Source organism: Apis mellifera, linkage group LG7 (assembly GCF_003254395.2).
Source record: "Apis mellifera strain DH4 linkage group LG7, Amel_HAv3.1, whole genome shotgun sequence".
Lineage (NCBI taxonomy): Eukaryota > Metazoa > Arthropoda > Insecta > Hymenoptera > Apidae > Apis > Apis mellifera.
In genome coordinates this window covers 11900527-11917837 of record NC_037644.1, presented here as the reverse complement: position 1 = coordinate 11917837, position 17311 = coordinate 11900527, and the positions used below count along the sequence as shown (strand labels likewise).

General features: G+C 44.2%; 1 protein-coding gene and 1 long non-coding RNA gene across 2 annotated transcripts in view; one reads left to right on the top strand and one right to left on the bottom strand.

Moving 5' to 3' along the window:
* The window catches only part of LOC411201 (discoidin domain-containing receptor 2), a 138803-nt gene extending 136478 nt beyond the window's left edge, over window positions 1–2325 (bottom strand). The window contains exon 1 of the mRNA XM_006568367.3: window positions 2003–2325. The gene's annotated coding sequence lies outside the window, so the exon portion shown is untranslated. The remainder of the gene's footprint in view (window positions 1–2002) is intronic.
* A 181-nt stretch (window positions 2326–2506) lies between these two features.
* Window positions 2507–17311, top strand: part of LOC102654113 — a 116207-nt gene continuing 101402 nt past the window's right edge. Inside the window, exon 1 of the long non-coding RNA XR_411181.3 lies at window positions 2507–2633. This is a non-coding gene — a long non-coding RNA (uncharacterized LOC102654113). The remainder of the gene's footprint in view (window positions 2634–17311) is intronic.

Here is a 17311-nt window from a genome sequence, read left to right as displayed (position 1 = left end):
AGTGGTTGGTATAAGGAGTCGTTGACATGAAGTACTAGTTTGAACGTAGAGTGACGTGCATGGTACACACTGTGTTACGCGAAGAGAATCGCTTATCGTGCGGAAGCAACCAGTGGTGCAGCAGTTTCCACGTGGCCTTATGACAAGAATTATGTCTCGTGACGATTAATATCATCCGGTATGTGTATAGCGTCGATTTAAGCGAGTCCGATATTATCTCGAAAAATGATAAAGGTGGAAAAAATTATTTACAAAACGATCCTGGAAAATTTTGCGAAAATCACGTTCGAACGTTTATTTTGCAATTTCTATATTTTAATACATTCTGGTAAAACGTTAAAATGTATCTTGAAAATCATTTTTTCCTATCTTTCATATTTTTCGAAATATTTCAATGTGTTTATTTAAATTGTGTATATACTGTGTGCAGACAGGATCGTTCTTGTTACATATTCGAGAGATTCGAGAAACGGATGTCCTTATCCTTATAGTTGTGATACGACGCGAGATAAGTGTACGAAACAGTTGCTAAAAGGTAAAAGATACGCGAGGAAACGCGAGTGAAACTTTTTTCGCGATTTTTCTTAGAACTGAATTGTGGATACACAATTCGTGGAATTCTTATTGTGTACGAAAGTGAGTGGAGCTGGAGATAAGAGTTTCTTAAATACGCGAAATGTTGTTCTTTTTTTTTTTTTTTTTGTTTATATTGCGTCTATTCGTATGCTTATTCGTGCTTTCATTTCGTATTCATTCGTGATTATTCTGATTTTATTTCGCGTATTTTTATCGTCGCGAATAATTAAAAATTAAAATGAAATTAATAAGCAGAATAAATTCAACGACTTGTATTGTGAATTATTTTGAAATCATTACCATTTATTTATTTATGAAAAATTTCGGAAGAAAGTATTTTAATATCTCGCTTTTAGTTTCTGGTTCAAAAAATGTGAATATTCTACAGTTTTTTTATCGTCGAATGGAGGAAAAAATTATTTCAGAGCAAATATCTCTGAATAGAAAAGCAGAGTTGGATTTTCCATAGGTACTAATTGAACGAACCTCGTCTACTTAAATAATTTAAATAAAAAGCTGTTTCGCCATAATTCTAGATTATTCGAAAATTAATGCACAGAGCTTACGAAAGAAGAACTTTCTTATTCTCACGTAATTGTAAAATGTAATAATATCGTATTTAATTGCAAAAGGCATATTTTTTTTAACAATATCTATGAAATTTAGAAATAAGATAAAAAAATTGTATTATATTTCATTATATATTTTATTCACTTTATTATAACTCGTTAATATTAATATTATTATTATTATTATACGGAATACATGTATAATTACTTTCTATTAAAAAAAAATAATCGTATAAAATAAACGTATACGTGTCAGAAATATTTTCAAATAATTCCGCCATTTGCAATTCAATAAACGGTTGAGAATGTGTAACGTACTTTTCTACGGTCGCACGAATTATACGCATAAATCTGTCGAGCAAACCGCTCTCTAAATCGTATTTTTTCAAATATTTGTACAAAAATTTTAAGAAATCCTTTGAAAATAATATCATCTTTTCCTAATTTTAACAATAAATTACCTATATATAGAGAAATGAAAGATATAGAATGTATTTACGCAATTGTAAAACAGAGTATACATCACGTACCGTATACTTATGCCGAGTGTGTCACGAATACGAATACGTTACACGTTCTAATATACATGAAACGACACACATGTATCACGCGCAGTATTCAAACGGAAATTCAACTTTATCGGTCTAAGAATATTGGCAGGAGGTAAAGGAAACACGTCGCCTTATGCACGATCAAGAATTCTAAACCACGCGTCAGAATCGAAGTCTGTCGAACTGTCAGTAACGATTGGAACTATCCTTCCTTCCTTCGTAGAACGTGTACGGTCGAAATGGTGTCGAAGAACCGAGGAAAGCAACGAAAGTGAAAAAGAAAACGAAAAAGAAAGAGACACTCACGTTTGGTGACAGCAAAAGTAACCTGTGCTCCTCGCGTTTTTGCGTCGCAGAATGCGCAGTATTGTTGATTTCCCCTTCCTCGTTCTTTCGAGCACTGTCTCCTTCGTTATGTTGCAAAGATATAAAGTATCACGCGCGTAACGTACAACTTCGCGACATGACACCGCACAGAAATCACTGACAAAAAGCTGCGAACGATTCACGATCCCCGAAATTACGTTTTATAAGACTGTAAGCGAATAAACGTGTTTGTACGGTTTTCGCGCGTTACAACGAACGAACGTGGGTACGGCCAATCGACGAAGGCAATGCGTACCCCTCGCGACCCCGTGACGAACTGAGGATCGCGCTGGCGGCGCAGCGCCACCGTGACCCGTGGCGACACCGTAAACTAAACTTGCACCCGTATATACCGCCTGCCGTGGGCCCGCACATGCGACTACGAAACGACTATCTTCAAAGTTTGAAAAAGTTTCTTGTCCTTCGCATTTTCATTTCACGTGACACGATTTACCCGATCGTAAAACGAACAATTCGATCATCTTCGTAGTGCTTTTAAACTTTCGTTCGAACTCGTGCAATGGATGGATCAACGAATCACGAAACATCAACATGGGTCCAGGTTATTTTTGTAAGTAGAAACGATTGTTCTAATTCTAATTTCTTCTTTATAATGACGATTGAATTTTCACGACTTTCAAAAACACGTAATGATATTTTCTATTAACGTGATGAACAATCAACGTGTCAACGTTTTACGTATTACGTGTACGTGCGTGTTCTTAAACTACATAAAAATGGTTCGTACAATTAAAACGAAAATTAGACGATATAGGTGGAGACACTAGATGATAGTTATTAGCAACCATCTTGAATTTCGACGTTAGGTTAGAAGATTAAGAAGAACTAAAAAGTGATTCTACATTTCTAAGAGATATAAATACAATTTTACTTGTATCGTGGTTAAAGAAGTAACGATATATGAGAAACGAACCAACACATACGCGTATAAATTATTTATAAGGTAAGAATTTGATATTATAATAGTCGCAATTTCTTTGGGAAAAAATATGTACCTTGTATAATTTGTATCGTACAACGTGTCCATATAAATCAACTATTTTTTGTACTTCTTTCATATGTCTTAAAACTTTGTAAATAATCGTATCGGTCGATTTACGAGACTCGACCTATACACCTATCAATTCCTTCACAATTCCCCCGTTGCTCTCTTCCATAAAAATTTAACAATGAACGGATTTCAAAATTCGAACGCCGTGCTTCCAACGTCTATCTGTCATTTCTCTTTTTCCTCCTTTTATCTTTTACTACATCGGCCAATATATTTCCACGAAACACAATTTTACGATTGACCGTGGTTTTTCATCCATAATCTTTTCTTTCTCCGGATTGGATTTTCGTCATTTCAAATGAATTCGAGTTACCGCATCGACTTCTCTATTACTCCGTTTTCATGACTGTAACTTCGTATATGAGAGACTACGCCGTATTCGCTTCCTTCTTGTACGCGTTTTACGATTCACGGTAGACCCCGAGGTCTGATTCGGTTCGTCTGGCGCGACGAATGTCAAACGTCGACGCGAACATTCAGCGGCTCTGTAGAGGAACGAACGAAGCGTATAAGAGGATTCCTTTCAAAAATGTATCCTTGGGGCAGCTCGTGTAACGGATGTTTTGACATATTAAAACGAAAAAATATGAGTAAAATTAATTTCATACGGAAATTCTTTACATTTACCATATGTATTAATACATTATTAAAATAGGTGTAATATATTATATATATATATTTTTTTGCTCTCTTCCTTTTTGCATAATCGAATACGAAAAAATGATTATATCGATTATTAATGACATCATACAAGATAAATAATCGCCGGACCGAGAATTTTTATGCATATTCATATTTTCACGAACATATAATTAACGAATCGGAATTCGAATAAAGGTTATTTTCGTTCTTTAAATATTCCACCTAACTAATTATATATTGGCATATTTTAAACATCATTGCAAATCTCAAAATGTTTTCACTCCGAAACGTCTTAGACACTTTTCGCGGTTTTATAATTTTTCCGACAAAAAGGCGATGTAAGAACGCTTAAATTACGGTATTCAGCAACAATGTTCACGCTTCTGGACATACGCCCCGGCATTGAAATGTCGCGGTAACGCGATTGTGAACAATATTGCATGTCCATGAATCAAGCGTACCCATTCGAGATATTGCCCCCTATTGGCTTGTGTATGATAATGCGTGCCGATAGTACGAAATCACTTCAGAGAATCAATCAGCAGACGTGTCGTGAACATCTGAACGGGGCATAAGGCGTAAGTACTTGTGCGACGCAAACAATCTTGCGCGCGACACGTGTATACATATACATATACATATACATTCGCGAGGCGTGGTTGATACTCTCGTATGCTGACCTTATCCATGTATACACCCTCTAATCCCATTTAACTCGACAGGCTGTCGTCTTTAACAGTTTCTCCGACTCGTTCTCAGAAGTGTTTCCTTATTGCCGTCTTCTCGTTTCGAATCGACGGCCTGCGCAATATCTCTCGCACGCGAGTGTAACGGTCGTAAATTAATAATTCGATCGTTCGTTGTATAATATCGCGCTATCGTGTTTCTCGCGCGTTTCTCGTATCGATATCTCGATCGTATGGAATCACGATGACACGATATACACGGGAGGAGAATAATCGCGCGAGGGGTTTATACGAGTCGTTCACTGTACGGTATTTTATCGATTATTTTTTTTTTCTTTTTTTTTTTTTTTTTTTTTTTATTCGCTTCGTCCCCGATGCGCGATGCGATCAGAAATGTGGAACAAGATTTCCGCGGAGTAATTTCTTCCTGATAAGTGGCCGGAGAGAGTCGAGCTTATCCGACTTGGCAGAAAAAGAGAAGCCGGAATTGTTTCTACGAAGTACACCGTCATTACACTCCTACCTTTCTTCCGGGAGCTTAGATTTAGTGGCGCGCGGAAATAAACGCTTTCGGTGTAGCGAACAACAAGAATCATTTTTTACGGCAGTGGCAGACTTATTCGGGCGGGAGAGAGGGGAACTTTTATATTTCTGCTCAAATTGTGTGCTATTAATTAGAAACGGGATAAACGGTTGAGAACGTTGAACGGTGGATTTACTTAATGTTGCGGGGGATATTATTATTTTGTAAATCATAATTGTAAACGGTTTGTGAAATTTGTTTTATACATATAAATATATATATATATATCGAGCAAATTGGTTTAATTCGTAATGATCTTTCGAAAAAAGAGGAAGAATATGATGAGGTAATTTTTAACGATTCGTAAAGAAAAAAAAAAGAAAAAAACAACGCGAGAGGAAATGTGTTGTACGGATTGAAAACTTTTTCTCGGGATTATAATTTAACGGAAATTTTACGCGCAATCCATTAACAAAAGCTGAAGATACGCATCAACGTATTATCATTCCGTATGAAAATATCATTTTGAAGATAATGGCCTGTATTATAATTCGTAACCTGGTAGGAAAAAAATATTTAAATATCGTCAACTATTCGTCGGTGGTGTAACGCTGGAAAAACCCGGCGTATTTTGATGTTGCAGTATTAAATTATATTTTCATAAGGGACTCTCGTGCACGTCATACGTAATACGAGCGTTTCGTTTCTATCCGGTTTAAAAGAAAAGAAAAAAAAAATAAATAAAGATATTCAGCTGGTATATTTGGTACGGCGACTACACTGAAGAAATTTAACGATCCGCCAAATATTTTTAGATCCAGTCTTAACCCCCCCTCCCTCCTCCGCATACATTTAACCAATTTTTCTCGCCAACGATAAATTGGGGAATGAAAATTAATCCTTTTTTTTTTCTCCTTTTTTTTTTTGGAGAAATTTGAATTCTCGAAAAACGGAAGCCATTAATCATCCCAGGTAGTACATTGTTCCTTTGCCTGGCCTGGGAAAACTTATCGCGCTTAAAAATCGTAGAGTTTCAAAGGTGGGCCGGTACGCGTTCGATATTTTGTTATGCCATTAATAACCACTGTCTCGCTTCTCGGTAACAGGCTTTCTCAATTAATCTATGTTACGAGTGTACCGAATGGCGAGGGGAATGTAAAAGCTCGAAAATTAATATTAACGCGTCGGGCAGAGAAAGCGGACGTATCCGCAGACTGCGAATCGATATTTTATACGTAGTCGATGTCAATGGCTAATGAAAACGTCGAATAATACCGATACCGATGTAGATATCCCACGTATACCGCTTCGCTACCTCCGATATTTTTCCGGGGGCCGGGATATACTTACCTATAACCCCTCACCGACGCCGATTCCGCTGACCGTACACGTTAGATCAACAAATTGCCCTCTCCGCGCCTCCGGACCTCGGCGCCGATTCAGCGTAGATTCGATCAAACTTAATCGCGCTGCTTATCGCCCCAATTATGCACCTATATTATTCCCCTCCCCTCCCCCGTTCCGTTCATTTTCTCGACGAGGCGAAATGCTCGAAATGCTCGTTTCACGTACGAGCGAATTTTAAATAGGCGATATTGTTAACCGAAGGATAGTTTAAATTTCCCAACATTTCCATATTACCGTGCTCGCGGTCGCGAAACGTCCATTAAATGGTAGTTATTTATCGGATTGAATTAATAAAATAACGCGGGTATTGAAACGAAGAGAGAGAGAGAGAGGAATAAACGATGAAACGGGGAATCAGTTTGTTCATTGTCATCGAACGAATACAATCATTCACCGATTTAAACCGATTCCCCTTAACAACGGCCTTCCTCCACGTCCAATCTTCGTACGTTAATTTCCTCGCGCGTACAATCTTTGCATACAATTATCGAAACGTCATTACCGTCTAAATAGCCATTTTCCATTATTAATTCCGTATGAGAATCCTTTAATACGCAAAATCCATATATCGACATCCCCGGTGTTCCATTCCCGAGCTTTGCTTCGAAGCGTCATAATCGACGTTCCAATATTCCGGCCCAGGATCGACGCGTGCCCGTTCACTGACGGAATCGAAAGTAGCATGAATTAATCGTAACCGATCCTAACCCACGTACGACGCGCCACAGAGATTCCGACCGATTTCGACGATCTCATATATCTTCTCGACTCTGAAATCCAGCCGTCTTCTCACCTTTTTCCTCGAGCGGAGGGGAGGGGAAGAATCTCCTTTCGAATTTACAGCGGCCGGTTGTGCCGCGTAAGTAACAACGTCGCGATGTAAACGCGAAATACCTCGCGGCGGGCGGTTACAGGCGGAGTGAACCGCGGCGAGGGTTGACCTGGCAGCCGGATCGATCCACTCTACGTAGAACCTAGCCTCCTCTTTCACGTTTGTACCCCTGCGCCGCGCCTGCTTGCGCTGATGCCAGCCACAAGGTATCCCCGTTTCACTTGCCGGCATTTCGTCCGATCCTGGCGAAATCCTGCGCCAGATATTTAGGCCAAATATTTCTATTACGTCGATCGCGTGTCCCAGGCGTAAAGGGAAACCGTCTCTCTCTCCCTGTCTTTTTATTTCTATCTCTCTCTGTCTAGCTGGTTTCAAAGTAACAAAGTGTGCGTGGACTCTCTATGTCGAATCTCTCTCTCCGCGTGGAAAATTTTCAATTCGATTTAGAAAGTTAGCGAGTCGAGGGTGGAACAAAAATTTTCTCGCCGCGAAATTCGAGAGATTGAAGGGAATCGATATATCTCTTGGACGAGAGATCGTTTTAAACTATTTTCGATGAAGAAGAGTTTTGCAATTTTTCTTTTTTTTTTTCTTCTTTCTTTCTCTCTGTCATAGAATCTGGTATCAGGGATAATTCGTCATTGCGGATAGAGCAAGATGGTACATTTCTGACCATCCGCAACGGCCGTCCCAGATATTCCGGCCAAACATTCCAATTAGCTGGAACCGGCTGCCGCTGAACCGCAGAAAAGGATCGAATTCCTTATGCGGTGGATCCACGGGCCACGAGCCCAAGTAGAAATCGTGCGATAAGACGAGGGATATATCGTCGTCGACGGGTATTATTTAACGAATTCCGTCCCACGGCGGACGAGGAAGAAAAAACCGCTCGACCTCGTTCGGGGCGTTCGTGAATTTACCGTGCGCGGGTGAATTAGTCGGATAACGATAACAAAAAAGAAAAAGAAAAAATTCAAGCACCGATCAAAGAGCGATCGTTCGTCGAGTCGAACTTGTATAAATTAGATCTACGAGGGTGGATCATTCTTTCGCGACGAAACAACGAGCGGAAGAACCGAAATTCATCACCGCCCGCTTGATATTAAACGAGGAGGACGAGTCTAAAGATACATTCGTATCGAGATACGTGTGGAGCTCGAGTCCCCGTCGTTATTCATTGACCGAGTTCCGAATACGGGTCCAAGACGGCGTTCGTTTCTCCTCCTGTCCTCCCTCGCGTTCCTTCCAATTCGCAAACTCTAACGAATCGCCGTCTCCTTTCAGACTCGTTGATTCCCAGGTAAATGGAGGAGGTTGTTTAAACGGTGCCTTCAATTAGCGCGTTCTCCGTTCATCCGGTGTAATTGTAAAGCCTTTGACAGGCCTTGGTTTTACCGGGTCGAGGGGGGAGAGAATTTCGAATTCGAACGGATCTTTTGCTACGTTACGGAGGAGGAGGTGGGGGAGGGGATCCTCTTAAGTAGCGGAACTACTTTAGGATCCAAACTCCTGCCTGCCGGCTTCTGAATTGTTTAACGTCTGGAAGCAGAAATCCGACCTACATTTCGAGGTTGCATTAAATATGGAGCGGCCTCCCCGTCCATCCAAGAATCGTATCGTTCCGTTGTTGTATCAACGGTCACGTGAACACAACGCGTCTATTATTGCTCGCTTCGCGGGCTTTCACGTGTCTCCGTGGCGCGGAGATTCATCGCGGGGACCCAGTATCGACAGGTTTCCACCTCGTGGAATGGGTGGCCCCCCCCCGTACCACCGAGTGTTTCGCCGATCAAGGGGTTTAGATCGGCATTACCAGCGTATAGTCGGCGATTACTGCACCTGGCATGACTATAGCCCCCGCATAATGGGGGATAGATGGACGATCATGCCTTGTTAACGGGCTACAATCAAGCTCGATGTCAATAGTAGCGGGACGCGGATCGTTTTCTCCGCGCACGTACGTTCTTTTTCGGGTCGGATATACACGTTGCCCGACTATAGTTGTTTCCCTCCCCCGCGATAAATTAATAACATCGGGGTTCGAATTGGCCGCAAAACCGATATCATGGCCATAATCGAGTTTCATCGATCCCGTTCGATTTCGTCCCGCGGAGGCATAAATAACGCCGTGTCGAGGAGAGGGGGGGGGTGAAATCGTCGCGTATTTACATCGCGTTTCAAGCTTTTGGAGCGGTGCCAGGCCATCCGTGGTAATTTTCTTAACTCCACCTCCCCGACGATTAAACTTATAAATCTCGAATAAATTTCTTGCTCGCGCGATCTTTCTTTTTAATCGCGCGATTAGATAAACCGGTAATTGGCCGGACAGTTTCGTCTTTCGTAAGGGCGATATAATTAAAATCCAGTCCAGGTGTGCGTTAATTATACGATTTTCTTTCGTGGTTCGTCGAACCGTGCGGAAAGAGAGAGAGGGGGGGGGGGAAGGAAGGAGAAGGGAAACCGAGACAGGCGAGACGGAGCAGGAGGAGGAGGAGGAGGGAGGAGACTCCGTGAGGACTTTACCCGGTAATATTTCGAAGGGTTTTCCCCGGTGGGATGACGAGTGACGGTCGGCGGGGCGTAAAGCGCAAAGGCAGGGCGAACGAACGATCCATCGAGCGTCGAAAAGGGACCCGTCTCTTGTTTCGCGCATCCTTTAAAGCCTCGTGTATCCTCGTGCACGGCCACCGCCACCGACTAAGATGCCGCGAAACTACGAGGTGTTCCCCCGTTGTTGGTAAGCGTAGCAGACACGTACACAACGACCAGGGGTCGGAACGTTACACATCCCCAGCCCCACCCTCCCTCTCCGTGCGCGCGCGCGCGCGCGTGTATGTGAGTGTAGCGTAAGCGCTGTTTATGGAGACCGCAGGCGGCATCTCCCGTCGAGCTTAGCGTTACTACTGCGCCCAGCCAGCCTCCGTTACGAGCGGAGGGATTTTCTCCCGGATGAGGATACCATCTCCGACAGCCGTCCGGGCTTTCCCGCCTTCCCCTCCCGCCCGGATCTCGGTTTAATGTATAAAAATAAGCTCGTTCGACGCGCAACGCACGCGACCGCGCTCGTGTACGTACGAGGTGGGGTTACAATGAATTCGAACGTCTGCCGCCGTCTCGCGGAGGATATCCATCGATTCCCTTTCGCTTCGACCCGGTTACGAATCCCTCCTTATCTTGCTCGATCGAAGAACGGACGGGCGATCCTGTACATTCGAATGATAAAAAAATATACATAGCGCGTATAAATAAAAAAGATTACAGAAATAAGTAGAATAAGGGTGGAATCGGAAGATTTAGAATTAGCATAAGGAGAGAGACGAGGAAAGAGAGACAAGGATATGTATTATTCGGAGGACGAAGTTTTGAGATTTGAGGCGTTTTAAAAAAAATTATTGGGACATTTTGGAACGGGCCGCGCATTGTAAACGTTCACGTACGAGTATGCTCGAACGAGAATGGTTGCATTACCGTGAATGCGTGCCCTTTGCTCCGCGATTTAATGCAACCATCTCGAAAACCGAGGTCGAGAGAGAGAGAGAGGGGGAGAAAGAAATGGAAAAATAGGGAGAGGTCATCGCGGGACGGAGGAATGACGGAGGGAGGATGGATTAAAACATTTTTATTCCTTCTTTGTTTCCCCGTTGAACAGAGGCGTCGCTTAAGAGGCATTGTTTCACGGCCACTCGCGCGACTGAACCGCACGGAGGCGGAGGCGGTATCGCGCGAATTCCCTTCACCTCGCGTTGTTAGTCGACAGGGTTTCCCTCCGTTTCCCTCTCGAGAAATTATTTTTCTCCACGGAAGGAAGGAAGGAAAGAAGGACAGGACAGAACAGAACAGGACAGGACAGGACAGGACAGGTGAGACGCGTGCAGCGAGCGAGATTGGACAGGCGTCGGCTCTCGCGAAATACAGCTACTCGAAGGATGGAAAATAAAGGGAGGAAGGATGGGAGGGGAAAGCGTATCGAAGAAACGCTGTATACAGCGTAAATCGTCCGAGGGAAAGAAATTTTTCTTTCGAGTCGAGTCCCGTCCGGGAGGATTACCTGCTGGAAAAATACCCGAATCCGTTTCATCGGCCAACCACCGAAAACAAGAGTCGGGAGCCTTTAGAAATTCCTTTAGGTATTTCGAGGGGAGTGAATAAAATCGCGGCGATATTTGCTCCAATTAGTCCCCTTTGTTTTCAGACTTGATACTTTTCCGCGGGGAGGGACGAGGACGACTGACTCTTCCTTCTTAAATCGGCTCGCGAGTTCAAAAGCCCGGCCGAAGGTTTTCAAGCTCGGTCACCCACCGAGGTAGATTAAAAGCTGCGCGAAAGCTTCCTTACCATCTCTCTCCCTCTCCCTTTCTCTCTCTCTCTTTCTGCAACGTCCCCTCCCAGGTTTTTTTTTTTGTTTCTCCAGCCACGATATCTAACCGTAGGTAAGAGGCTTTCGCCTTTGAAGTCCCTCACTTTTGCAACTTGTAATTCTTTCATTAACGTACTTTGCTCTCCGTATTTTCACGGTTGCGGCGCGGCCAAAGCCGTAGAAACCATCGCCGCCGCCGCCGCCTCCGTCGGTTCTTTATCCGTGCGCGCGGATGGAAAATCTTTAAACCTTGTTTCTTTCCACAAGTTCGATACCTTCCCTTGTATCGCCCGCTTGTTCCCCTTGTTTCCCACCCTCTGATCGATGTCGGTTAATCTTTCAGGATTAACCCGGACAACCGAAGGAAATCTCCACGATTTCGGGGGTGGTTTGGCGAAACCGGAAGAATTAGTATATTTTTAGATCCTGTTCCCGGCAGATCGGTGAAGCGTACAGGGAGTAGATAGGTAGGAGTAGTCGGTGTACTCTCCGGGGCGAGGAAGGGGTGGTGGGCTCAGGTGTTTCACGAGCGGCGTGCCGTGGCACAGGGAGGCAAAGTGGTGTGGTCGATATGACTGAAACTACCCCTGCTGCGTCCCCCTCTTCGATCGTCCCCTCTATCAGACGTACCACCCCCTTTTCTACCTATCCTCCCTTTTACCGCGCCTACACAACGCCCGATGCTCTTTCTAGTCGTTTTCCTTTATCCACTCTCCCCGTCCGATACTCCCGCTATTTACGGAATGTCGCTTGATAATATTTAATCGCGCAGGGAATATCGGTAGAGGTCCACGGAGAGCGAGGTAAAGTTAACAAAATTAATCAAAACTTATTCTCAAAGCGTCGATTCGGATCGAAGTAACGAACAATGTAACATACATATAGGAAGAATAGGGCAAAATCTACGTAGATTAAAAAGAAAAATTATCTTTAATTATTGGAAGGGGGATCCTTGGAGGAAAGGCGTTTAAATGGCGGGGATCGAATCAATTTTTGCGAAAGGTGTAGCTTTCCATCGGTTGAAATTAGCGCGGCCGGGTGGAATTAATTCGATCGGACAAGAATCGGTGTAATTTTCGTAGGGGCGGCGATGTTTGACGTTGCGCGCGTTTGTGCAGGCGGAATCCGTGCGAGCGAGAAAGGGAGAGGGGCGGGGAAATTAACTTTACAGTCGGTGCACTTTTGTTCGTCTGGTTGAATGAGGTTTATCGATTGAAGGCCGATTGTTAGCTCACGCGAAAACGTTGGAACGTGGTCGCGTTTCCGCTATGAAATTCTATGAATTCCAAAGAACTCGGAGGGAAGAAGGAGGAGGAGGGTGAAATTCGTCGTGGCGGGGGACACGATTTCTCGGATCCCGGCTCTCTCTCGTCGAAAGACTTACCGGCTAACCGATGAACCGAAATCATAACTTTTCTATGGGGGGTGGGGACGTATTAATCTAATAATCCCAAATAATTCGATATAATCCGCGGCTGTCTGTCAGTTAACTTTGGAGACGGTGCCGACTACAAGAGTGCTAATTAAATGATTCGATTAAAGGCAGCGGAAAATTAAGATTCGTCGGTGGATAAGCGGGAGAATTCGAAATAAGACCGGGCGTTTATCGTTTGAATTTTAATCGAAAAATCTTTATTTTCGCTGTATTTCGTTTTATTTCGCGCTTTATTCGTTTTATTCCCTATCGTTTCTCCCCATCCCCCCTCTCTTTTTTTTTTTTTTTGCTTTATTTATATTTCTATCCTTCGATTAAACGAAGTTTCCCGTCCCGGCACAAAGGGACGCGTTCGAAAATTAATCGAATTTCGTTTTATCCTGCGAGTGACGTTTCAACGCTCGTAATAATGTATAATGCCACGTGTAATTAAATAAAATCCCTTTCTGGCGCACATTGGTATACAAACGTAGTAAGCGATCGTGTCGAATATGTAAAAAAAAAAAAGGGGGGGAGAGAGAAAGAGAGAGAAGCTTATTAGCCGCACGTGCACGTGCTTCTTTTCTGCGTACCCCTTCGAAAAAGGGGGTACGATAGACGTTTATATTGCTCTCCCGTATAAATAATGGGCTCGAAGCGAGCGCGACAAACGGTTAATTAGCTTTCCGCGCGTGGACGAACGCAGGGACGAGGCGTAAGTTTGCGAATTGTCGAAAGAAGGGTTGACCGAAACGTACGACGTTTCGTAACGAGCCTGTACCCTTTCCTTTTTTTTTTCCTCCGACTCTTCCCCCCTTCTCCGAAACGTTTTACGGCTAATCATAAATTCTCCCCGTTCCTAATGGAAAATAATCGATGCCCTCTCGTTTCCGCGTAAATTATCTCGATAAATTTAAGGGAACGGTTAATCAATTTGGACGAGAATCATGGCGGCTTCCCCCGAATCGAATCGAATCGAATCTCATGCGCGAGGTTCAGATTTTTCCCGGCTAATGATAAATGACGTCCGAGAGGCGTCCGGCGGCGTATAGGCGTCGAATTAAATTAAGGCGGCGAGTGGATCGGATAATAGGGAGAAACAATATCGATCGAATCGGCCGACAAACACGATTTTTGGAAGGGACGGTTTAAACGGTTCTACGACCGTCACGGGATGGAAAATCTGGACTCGAATCTTGATCGACGAGAAATTAAAGGCTCTCGATCTTGGTCGCGCCGCTCTGGTGGCGGAACACGAGCGTGAAACATCGTTTTCCAGCCAGTGATATATATATATATATATATATATATATATATATATATATATATATATATATATATTATTAAAACCACTTACGCGGTCCGTAAGTTGGAGAGGATTTCACAAATGAGCCAGCTTCGTGATCCCGTGTAATAGCCAAAGAGCTACGTTGGAAAGATGAAAGGCGACCCACTTGTTCCGCTTGTATAAATAGATCGAATGTATAGAAAGAAATAGGCTGGGAGGGAAAATGGGCACGCAAAAGGGAAAATCCTGAACTACCGAGTTTGCCTCCCGACAATTGCCGGACAATTCGACCGGCTTTAATATGCACCCCAGAAATTCAATTTCTCTCTCTCTCTCTCCCCCTTTCATCACTGCTGCCTCTCCTTTCCCCTTCCCCTTCCCTTCCCTTCCTCGTCGAAACGATTTCGGTCGGCGAGAAGAGGAACGCAGGTGCGGCGAGATCCGGTAATACTGGCTTAAGAACACTCGGTGATATTGACGGATATACGAGCTAGGGATACGTTCCCCGCTCGGATGCACCACCACGTACGAAGCAACACCCGTGACTCACCGCGCAGTTGGACGTTTTTCTCATTGGCCGCGATCATAAAGTCTTATTCTTGCGGCTTACTACGCCGGCCGCGAGGGTCGCGGCGAGTTTATCCGACGACTTGGAGCGGGCGCCGCGATCCATTATTGCTTCTTGCCACTGTGACGATCACGCGCGCGGGAAATGCCGAATTAATCTTACGTCCACGTTCCAATATCGCGGCCAAGCCACTCGTAAAATGTAGCATGGGGGTGGGATCGGTCTCTCTCGATAATCCGCCCCGTCCATACGGTCCTCCGCGTTTACCCTCGTGGATGGGAAAAGAGATCCGTGAAGATGGATGAAGCGGATGGAGGGGGGGAGGGAGATGGAAGATGGAAACTCTACGGATGGAAACTTTTTCCTTTTTTTCTATCTCGATTCTATATTATTTTATCATTTAATTAAACGAGGGAGAGGTATTCGAGGGAAAGGAAGAGTATTCCTTTGAAGGAATACTCCGACTACTTACTACTCGCTGGTACATTTTCGCAGCGGGGTAAGTAGAATTTGCTCTCAAATAATTCCCCAGACTTTTTGCAAACACTTTTGCACGCGTCCCACCCCCATCCACCTTCTCCACGGAGAAGGATGGCGGAGGAGGGTTATTCCTCTTCGAGTAGGCATTGTATTTTTAAATTTAACTCGTGGAAATCGCATCGCTTTATGCCGTCGCCCACGTAACGTAGTCGGCTACGTAACGTAAATATGAAATATTCATCGCGAGGCACGATTGCATACGTACAACGGCCCCGGCCGTTGCACGGGGAGGAAACGGGAAAAGTTACGATTGTTTTAGCGACCCGCGACCGGGTGGAAATAGGGTCAAAGTGATGCAAAGGATTAGAATACTTTTATAAGGGGAGGGGTAAAGTTTCCTATTACTTGTCCGTGGAATAAGTAATAACGATATCGAGAGAGTATTTTACTGGGGAGGAAGGAGGAACTACGTGTTTGAATAGTTTATCCCTTTTCTACAATCCGGCGGAACGAAAACTTTCCCTCTCTCTCCCTCTCTCTTTTTTATAACCTTAGCGCGCTAAGTACTTCCGCGTTAGTAGTTTCGCCGTTGATGAATAATAAATCTTATCTTTTCGCTTGTTTCCTGAGGGCGAGGCCAGGCCTCTCGCTCGATTTTCCACCCCCGTCGAAAGAGGGGAGAAGTTGGCGGAAATTTGGCGGGGAATTTCGAGGACGATGACCGCGGGGGAGGGAGAGGTCCGTTCGTAGTCGCGAACGAATCGAAGATATTCATCAGTGGCGAAATATCAGATTTGGACAAGATTCGCAAGAATCTTCCTAGACGGAATTGTAGACGCTCGAATCAGTCCCGGAATTGCGTTCCCTGTCTCGAAATCTCGGCGGACAAAGGGAGAAAGAGAGAGAGAGAGAGGGACAAAGTTTCGTCTCGGATCGCTCTTCCATTTCGACGCACACATGCGTACGCTACTTGCACTACACATGCTAAAGTGGCACGGATAAACTTGGTTCCCCATTGCCATATGCCGTATCCAACCCCTCCCTCGGATACTTACAGAGATGGTCGGTGCTTTCTCGTTTAGCACTCTTGACAAACTAAGTCCAACGTTTCAGAGCGCACGTTACTTTCTCCATCGGGTTATCCGTGTACGTAAAAGCCGAATTCTCGGGGCTTCTTGGCTACTTACTCGCCGGCTAAATCCTCGCGATCCGTTAAGACAGGCCGGGGACGAGCTTGACAGTTTTCGGTAAGAAGATGTCTGAGATGAATTACTTCGTTAGACTTGTTCCTCGGCCTTTGACACGGGCCAAAGACTTCTTCAGAGGATTACTCATCCGTCGATACGCGTCGAAAGAGGCGAGGAGAAATTTGTTGTCGCGAAATTTATTCTCGAATGAAGAAGAAGCTGCTTGCAACTTTTCAGCATATATATATACATCCGGAATCTGGATAATTTTTCAGTCAAGCATCAGCTTGTCCTCGAGTAATACTCGATTTTGGGAGAACGACACGCGGGGAGAGAGACTTTGTGGCTCGTTATGGACGATGGGTGACCGCGCGACAGGTTTTTCGGGATCGTATTAATATAAACGGAGGATTGTGGGGTGTTCTGAGGAAATCGATCGTACGCCAAGTGGCAATCGCACGGAGAGTGAGACTCGATCACGTGATTTCCCGTGGGTGCCGTCAACGACAAATGACCCAGCTGCCGTTCCACGGGATACTCCCTCCGCCGCTTTGGATCACGCTACACGCTTGCTTCGATGTTTTGGGACCGCGAGTCAAACTCCCGTGGTACTTTTCCTTTGGTCGAAGGTCATCGGTAATGTTCCTTTTATCGAAAAGAACAGTTGTCAGGCTTGATGGAAAATACTCTTTCGCCCTTTTGTCGTTAACGAGCGTACTCGAGGAACGAATCGGCAGATCGCCGACGACAATAGTTCTCTCTTTTAATTGGAATCCACAAATTAAAATTGGAT